Source organism: Microtus ochrogaster, chromosome 4 (genome assembly GCF_000317375.1).
Source record: "Microtus ochrogaster isolate Prairie Vole_2 chromosome 4, MicOch1.0, whole genome shotgun sequence".
Classification (NCBI taxonomy): Eukaryota; Metazoa; Chordata; class Mammalia; order Rodentia; family Cricetidae; genus Microtus; species Microtus ochrogaster.
In genome coordinates this window covers 90,028,782-90,038,369 of record NC_022011.1, presented here as the reverse complement: position 1 = coordinate 90,038,369, position 9,588 = coordinate 90,028,782, and positions in this window count along the sequence as shown.

The window sequence follows — 9,588 nt, the reverse complement described above, 5'->3', positions numbered from 1 at the left end:
AGAGAGAGAGAGAGAGAGAGAGAGAGAGAGAGAGAGAGAGAGAGAGAGAGAACTATCAAGCTATCAAGAGAAAGAGGACAACCACCATTTTGCCCATGGTTCTGTAAGGTGTCTCAGCTCAAACACAGTAAGAAAAAAATATATGTTAGTCTAGAATTACCCTACATACTGTTTAGTGCATTGGTAGAGAATCTGAATGTCATGTCCAAGGCCCTGGTTGAATGCTCACTATTGCAAAAGGAAAAATAAATGAAAGAATATATAAATAAAACAGTGCACTTCATAATATTCTGAAGAGAAAGGGAGGTAATGAGTGTCTTTTCTATGATAATTCTCGGTTGTTCATATAATTCCTGCCGTCATTATATTGGTTATTGTGCAAGGTAAATAATGCATGTTCAGCAGTCCCTGTATCCATTCCTCAGCAATCTCTCTGTTAACCGGAAGTTGTAAAGCTTGAATTTTCCTATATTGTATGCTTTCTTTTCTTCGAAACTCTACTACAAAGGTGGGACAGCTTTGATATATGAATATGACTAACCAGATTTACAGAAGATATTTTTAACTTATCCCTCTTACAGAACAATTTTCTGAATTGTATCAAATTGATAACTCCTTAAGAATAGTCTGTGTGTATCAATGGCAAACTTCACCAATCATTATAAACCCTTTCTAGAAATAGCAATCATTTTTTTTTCAATTTCCCACATGGGATAGTTCTGCAAATGTAACCAAACTCTGTGCTCCTGTTTTCTCTCAGCTGTGGTAAATGGAAATAAGCTGAAATGTGTAGCGGTGATCACCATCACTCCACAGCTGAAAACGGAAGACCCTTTGATACGCTTTATTCTTGTCCAAGCTAAACACAGGAAAATATTGAGAATGGAAATAATAGTAATTATGATCTTCCTTCTCTTCTCTTCAAAGCGTTATGAAATGCACTCAGCTTTATTTAAGATTTGTTATTTATTTTGAGTTTTACTATAGTGGGCATCCAATCAGTCCCTTACACACAATATACAAGCACTCTACCAGTGAACGACATCCCTAGCTCTTGGCTTCTTGAGATAGTGTATTATAATACGTGTAAGGCTGGACACAAACGTAACTTTCCTACCTTCACCCTGGAGTACTGGGATTCGTGAATGTGCCACTGCGCACGATTGTATTACATATTTTTATATCTTAACCATATCATTGGGTACAGTGGGCATTTTATAATGTTCATATATGTATTTATATTGTCATGTTCTCTGTTCTGATACTCTCATTTCACCATTCTTCCCCCCCCTTGAATTTTATTTATAGAACGTTGAGGAAATTTTTTTCATATTTTATTTTATTTTTTGAAAAAAATTTCTGCCTCCTCCCTGCCTCCCATTTCCCTCCCCCTCCTCCCCCTCCTCTCCCCTTCCCCCAACTCCTCTCCCCCTCCCCAAGCTATCTACCTACACCTTTGATTCAAAATTTTTACAGTAATAATAGATCAATCGGAGAATGAATATATGAGATATATAGAATAAGAAGAATACACCAGTTACATAAATGTGATTATGTCTCTGACAAATTATGATTAATAGACAGTATCTTCTTATGTTGAATTCTAATTGCACCTTACTAGATACATGCTTTAACTTATTTTATGTGGGCATGGGTAATAATTTAGTCTTCATCTTATTCTGTTAATATTCACTCTTCTGGTGATGTATTTCTGTTGCAACAGGATTGTGAAACAAGGTCTTTTTGTTTAATAATAGAATAGTGCTGGCTTTGGTATTAGGCGAGTTCTTGTGTGATTATTTTTTTTTTTTTTTTTTTTTTTTAGTTTTTCGAGACAGGGTTTCTCTGTAGATTTGGAGCCTGTCCTGGAACTAGCTCTTGTAGACCAGGCTGGCCTTGAACTCACAGAGATCCACCTGCCTCTGCCTCCCGAGTGTGTGTTACCATTTGTTAAGTCTCTACAACCTCATAGAAACAAGAGATAGTCCCAACTTTTTGTCTCACTTCTGTGAGTTGAATTGGCTTCCTTTCTTGATGTGGGATTCCCCTCTGTATGCTATGAATATATTTCATTACCATTGGATATTAAAGAAGATGTTTCTTTCAATTGCTTAGAGTAAAGCCAAGTGGAAAATCCGAACAGATATAAAGAGAAAGTAGGTGGACTCAGGGAGACACCGGTAGGCCACAGACTCATGGCTATACACAGATTAAAAGAAATGGGTTAACTTAAGTTGTAAGAGTTAGCTAGAAAAATGCTTAAGCTCTTGGCCAAACAGTGTTGTAATTAATAAATATAGTTTCTGTGTTATTATTCAGGGCTGGGTGGCCCGGAAACAAACGAGCAATCTCTGCCTACATTTTCTTCCGAAATAAAACAGAATGGTCTTCTAAGTATTACATTTTGTATTTGACTTTACATTCTGTATGTTTTGTCACTGAGGGAAAAATAGTATAACACAAAAACCTGTTCCCCTGGCATGACAAAAAATTCCTCTCATTAGTTCACAAGTTCGGAAGACTGACCTAGCCTTCTTAATATTGAGAAGCATTTGTTGGTCACTTATCATATATCAAGCATGTTCTTTTTAGCTCACATTTAAGACAACTAATGAGTTGTAGGAACCATAATTAATCCAGTTTTACAGCTAAGGAAATGAGACTTGGGGAGATACAAATCACTTCCTGTGACGTCTGGTCCAAGATGACAGTGGGAATGAATGTGACTGTAATCCCGATGGTGGGTCCCTGGGAGCCTGGTTCCCCTCTGGCTCTCTCAGCATCTTTTCCGCTCATCTTTAGGTCACAGTTTGTTCAGGGACCTCACCACAGCTTTAGAAAGCAATTATCAATTCCGCTTCCTGAACCTGCTGAAAAGTGCAAGGACAGTTTTCTTATCACTCCTCTACCAAACAACCAAGCTTATTTAGCACACAACGCACTTCCATTAGTAACGATGTTTCAATGGCATGTGTGTGTACCCATATATCAAATGTCACACAATGTTCATTTCTAACACCAGATTCCTGGTTTCCCAAATATCAATTTAGTTATTGAACTTTCCAAATTAGACATGCCAAAGCTAAACTCATCACAGCCTTCCAACCCTCTCATGGATTTCTGTCATTTTGCCAAGAACCATGTGACTTCTTCAGGGGGGGAAAATGCCTGAGAATAGCACTAACAAACTCTCCTTGTGGCAGGCCCTGGAGAACCTGACCCATTTTGGCAAAGCCTATGGACTGTTTGCTGCATAATTCTGCACACGACTCCAGGAGCATATGTGCTACCTGTGCTCCTTGCTTTCAGCATGCTAGCCATAATGCTGGCAACCTCTAGTCTCACTTTCTCAGAGTTATGGACAAGGTAGCTGTTACAAAATGAAAACTTCACCCAGATGACTCTCCTCCGGGTAAGCCAGAGGGGATGTTGTTAAAAATCTACACTGGTCCTGATTCAGCCCCTAAAATCTTTGATGTTTCAGGTGTGGTCATGAATTCATGCTTCTTTCCAATGCACCTTGTGACTAGCCTGAAAGGGTCACAGCAGCTATGATAATATTACAAATCTGCAAAACTGTTCTTGAGAGAATGATTTTAACCACAATATGCCAGGAGAAATCCAAATAAATAGATGATATCAGGAGGTAATGGGAACAGTTTAGGGACAGGGAATGGAGCAGAATCACAGAAGTGCACAAAGCCCTCACCTTTGTAGCTGCGCCAATACTGTAGGAAGTCGAGAGGAAGGGGACATGAAAACAAGGGATCAGCAGTGCCTGTTGTTAAGAGTGAACTTTTAAGTAATGTTTCATACAGGATGATACGAGAAACCTGGTATATCACCCGGAGGACATAGACAAGTACAGAATGTAGATGGAATTAATCCCTCTTCAACCGATGAGTTGTTGTGAGAAACCAGACCATGCCAGATGTAAATATGAACCACTAGAGACAAAACTATCTCTCGGTTTGTATGACGCTGTAACCACAAATGCTGCCACCTGGGCACACTGTTCCACCTGAAGGTGTGCCTAGTTAGAAAACTTCCTTTGTTGCTTATAACATTGTTTATGTTTCTAACATTGGAGCTACGAAACAAGTAGGTAACAGTTACTGGTAGGGAAGCTGAGGGGTGGAAGGAGAATGAGGTAAAGGGGGACACTGGCAATGATTGTAACCGTTATTAGAAACTTAAACAAAGAAACTAGAAACAGTTCATATAAAACACTGAAACTGTGTAAGTAAAAACAACCCAGGCTATTGTGGCCACTTGTTTGAAACAGATGAACAGAGTTTCTTCACCAAGCCAACTTCACACATCCGTCCCAGGCCACACCAGGCTCCCAGGAACACTTGATATTTTGCAATGAATTAATGGCACCCAGTCAACAAACCAAGGAATCATTTTGCTATCTACTTCATGGGTTTATACATCGTTTCTGCAACTTTTGTGGCCAAGCTCGATTCATAGTAACTTCTCAATATCTCTTTGCCTACTGTCATTCCATGAATTATGATTTTTTTGTTTCAATTTCCCATTACTCTCAAACAACTAACTATAATCTTGTTTTCATTCTCCATCCTAATGCACATTAAATTTCCAATATCATTGACCTCAAATTCAATGTTAGCTATTTAATGCACTCTCCCTCATGGCTAAGACATAAATGTTGGTTCCTAATACAAATTGAGGACGTCTACATCTCATCATTCTTGCTTATTCAATAATCCTTTTCTGATAGGATTATTCCTTGACCTTGCATCTGGTACATGAATCCCACTGTATGCCTAGGTGTTATCTGGAACCCACACATCAATCTCCCAGTTCACACTACTGCATATGTCTGGATCCCTGACTGCACTGTTCTTCACCCAATAAATTCATTTTCTTTAACTTTCCATAGCTGTATGTGGGCATTCTGTGCCATTGTTCTGGCCTGTCTGTTCATGATACATATTTTCCTGAGATTTCTAAACCTGTATTATTAGAAAGTGTTTGTTTTGGTTACCAGATAAGAGAGTTCCTTCAGATCATGAACACTGTTTTATCTTCATTTAAGTGAGGCCAAAAATGTTATAATAGGTGCACAATAATATTTATTGAGTAAATAAGAAAACACTGAGAAATAGATGATGAGAATTGTCATATATCGTCATTAATTTTCTATCATAAATAATTAAAAATGCATTCAGCTTACCATTGCTTAAAGAAATATTGTTACCCAGATGAGTTTTTTTTAGATGTTAGTATTCAGTCCTTAAATTCTTTGAGGTAAAATATAATTTGGAATTTCAATTTAAAAATCTGTACATATATTTAAATTATGATTAAATAAGAGAATCTACAAACCTAACTATAAGGCACAATGATTTCTCAAAATACGTGCTTAGTGATGTCATAGCAGTTTCCTAAAACCGATGTTAGAAGCTTCATTTTATTATCATATTGCTTGATTTTAGGCATACTTCTTTAGAAATAAAATGTGAACACCCACTTTACTTTAAACATGCTATAAAGAAACTAACCTGAAGAATTTTTTTAAAATAGGATTGGTCTTTATATTGGCACCTCTTAAGTTATTCAGATAAAACAAGTCAAGTACCAAAGAAAAGTAACTAAATGTGTCTAATGCATTGACTATTGAAGAAACTGGAAATAAAGAATCTAGGTCATTAAAATAGATTTATTATTCTACCATCAAATAACAGTTTCAAGTCTAATTTTATAAATCATATTGTGTGTGTGTGTGTTATTTCAAGAGATCAACCACCTCTTACTAAAATGACAATATAGTAGGTATTGTTTGTTACCTAATGCATACTAAGTAAAATATTATCAACGCCTTTTTAGATGAGGCAAGATTTGTATTGATGGAACACAAAAGTAGAGTAAATGAATATTCAGTAGCCTTACAAAAATGATTGGTTTTCCAATTGCATTTAAAATGGCAATTGGAATCAATAGTCTGCCATTTTAGAGGACATGCTCTATTTCATAAATACAGAGCATAATAATTAAAAATGCTGTTGTCAATAGGCTAGAGGTTAATTACAAATACAGCCAGGAGGCCAGTGCTGTCTGGGTAGTATTTTAAATGAACAGTGTGAGAACAGGGGGACATTTGTGCATCTGTGAGATGCTGCAGAATCAATCCTGCTTTGAACTGCAAGCTAGAGGAACCACACTCCGCAAAAGCTGAGGGAAAATTCTAAAATAATATTTAGAAGCTATCAGCATTCAATCATTTAAAAGCTCAAAATTTTCACCAAATTATTTCTTTTTTACTTCAGTTATGTGAATTTTTAGTATCTCCCAGTACTGTCTATTGCTGGATGACTTGAGGCAGATTCCTTGACATTCTTAAAAACTCATACATTCATCTAAATATACATATAAATTGGCTAAACTGCATATCAACTAGAGTGAATTTAGGTATACATATTTTTAAAAACTTGAAAAGGAAAACAAAATAAAAATTGAATTTTCTTTAATTATTAGATTGAACTTACTGAATTTTATCTCTATAAAAAAGTTCTTAATTAATTATACTTACTGACATTTGAAAAGCAAAGTAAAAACTTTTTTAAATAATGCAACAATACAGAGAGAAGTAAATAGTGAATTCCATTTTTTGTTTCCCTACTCTGTGTTCTATTAATTGTAACTAGTATTAAAATTTGATATATGTCCAGTATATTACTACTCAAGCATGTGAAGATTTGAGAATACATGCACATATTTAATTCCTTAGCTTTTTGAGAGTCTAGCTTCATGGTACTGGTGGGAGCTACACCTATTGCCACAGCATTCTGGAGTTTCTAGGTCCACGCCACCACCAAGAAGCCTGAGGCTGGCTGTTCATAAAAAAGCATTTAAGTGTTTGGTGCCAGAGCCTCTTATTAGAGCTGCCATGCAGGTTTTTGATGCTGATGCTGAGTCAGGAAGCCTTTCTTAAAGGAACCACCGCTCTGCTTGCTGCCAGGAAACAGAACCTACCAGAGTAATGGCAGCTACCAAGAAATTGTGCTTAACTCTGTTCTTGTCTATCTAGAGTTCTTATTATTTAAGCTTTCTCAGGCTTTATGTGAAAATTTTTGCTTAACCATGTAGTTTTGTATCTTTTCTCAGTAAGGCATTCTCATTTTGTTTCTTCTGCATCTTGCTGGTGACTGACTCTCTGCCTTTTCTCTTAGTCTGATTATCCTGCCTATACTTGCTGCCTGGATACTGACCAATCAGTATTTTATTAAACTAATAAAAGTAACAAATGTTTACAATGTACAAGAGCATTATCCCTCAGTGCTGAGTATGGCTAACTCAGTATATTGGGTGGCATTCCTACTAATATGGTCACTGAAAAGAAAAAAGGCTATAGTCAATTATATGACATTGTTTTACACACAAACACACACACACACAAACACATACATACACAAGGAGGGGCATGGGGGAGATGCTGCTGTTAGTGTAATAACCACTGGTAGGAACATATCACCAACCCAAACATAATGATGGATTTTGGAAATATTCATACACAAAAGAAGCTACATATATAATTTTTAAATAAATTATTAGAATATGTTTATATAAATCTATAGTTAATCAGAATTGGAAAACATTTTATCTAAGATTAGATCTTGAAATATGTATTTAAGGTAACATTTTCATTAAACTGTTATCTTTTCATAAACAAAATAGCAGAACCAAAATCCAAAGGAAAACAACCTGACCTAAAAATAAAGTTCTGAATGAAATAACTTTGCATAAACATTAAAGCAGAAAACTACAGATAATTAAAAGTATGCAACACTTGACAGCCAAAATGCAAATGTTTGATATGCATAGAAAGATTTTTGCAGCATTAAAAGTAATGCATTTCAAAAAGAAGAAAACTTAGAACACAGGAAAGTTTCTTTACTGGTGATTAGGTAAATGTCATTCAAAATGGGGTTTAAAATTATTTTCATCTGAAAGACCCTTAGAGAGTGTCTTTCAGTCTGGGGAGACCCTTCCCAAGGAACAGCGAAACCACTTCTACGGATGCAAACAGCAAGAGGTTTATTCAGATACACAGGTACCTGGGGCGTCCAAGTTTCTCGGAGGACTGGCGCGCCGTCAGGCTGGGGTAGCGGGTTTTTATAGGGTAAAGGGAGCAGAAGCACGGTTACAGAAGTGAGATGCATAGTTACAGGGTATTCATTGGTCAGTTTGAATATGGCCGAGTTCAAGTCAGGACAAGGTCCCTGGTTTCCGAGAATTCAGATATGGGCTGCCTTGGCTCTTGTCTAGGTCATACAGGGTGTCTTTCTCGGTATTTACCATTTTTTCCCCGGCCCAGCCACAGGTGTCTCTATCTCATTTTGGCAGCTTCTAAACTGCCCTTTGTTAAAACCCTGAATATTCAGTACAAGCCTTGCAAAATGGTGTTACCGGTGCTAAGTTGTTTAACAAGCTGGGCGGGGGGGTCTTTTAGGTATGTTCCTCGTATCACTGCTCTCTCTAAAACCTTTGTCATGAATGGATGTTGTATTTTGTCAAAAGCTTTTTCGGCATCTAATGAGATGATCATGTGATTTTTATTTTTCATTTTGTTTATATGGTGGATTATGTTTATAGATTTTCGTATGTTGAACCATCCCTGCATCTCTGGGATGAAGCTGACTTGATCATGGTGAGTGATGGTTCTGATGTGTTCTTGGATTTGATTTGCCAGTATTTTATTTAGTATTTTTGCATCAATGTTCATGAGTGAGATTGGTCTATAATTATCTTTCTTTGTAATGTCTTTTTATGGTTTGGGTATCAGGGTAATTGTAGCCTTATAAAAAGATTTTTGTAATGTTCCTTCTATTTTTATTGTGTGGAACAATTTGAGGAGTATTGGTATTAGTTCTTCTTTGAAAATCTTGTAGAATTCTGAGAAGAAACCATCTGGTCCTGGGATTTTTTTTGGTTGAGAGACTTTTGATGGCTGTTTCTATTTCTTCAGCAGTTATAAGTCTGTTTAATTTGCTTATCTGGTCATGATTTAATTTTGGTAAGTGATATTTATCCAGAAAGCTGTTCATTTCCTTTAAATTTCCTTTAAATTTTTCAATTTTGGATAGTAGAGGTTTTTTGAAATATGAACTGATAATTCTCTGTATTTCCTCTGCTTCTGTTGTTATGTCCCTTTTTCACTTCTGACATTGTTAATTTGGATATTCTCTCTCTGCCTTTTTGTTAGTTTGGATAAAGGTTTTTCAATCTTGTTGATTTTCTCAAAGAACCAACTCTTTGTCACATTGATTCTTTGTATTGTTTTCTTTGTTTCTATTTTGTTGATTTCAGCTCTCAATTTGATTATTTCCTACCATCTAATTCTCTTGGGTGATTTTGCTTCTTTTTGCTCCAAAGTTTTCAAATGTTCTATTAATTCAATAGTTTGGTATTTTTTCCATCTTCTTTATGTAGGCATTTAGTGTTATGACCTTTCCTCATAACGCTGCTTTCACTGTGTCCCATAAATTTGGGTATGTTGTGTGGTCATTTTCATTGAATTTTAGGAAGTCTTTAATTTCTCCCTTTATTTCTTCCTTGACCCAT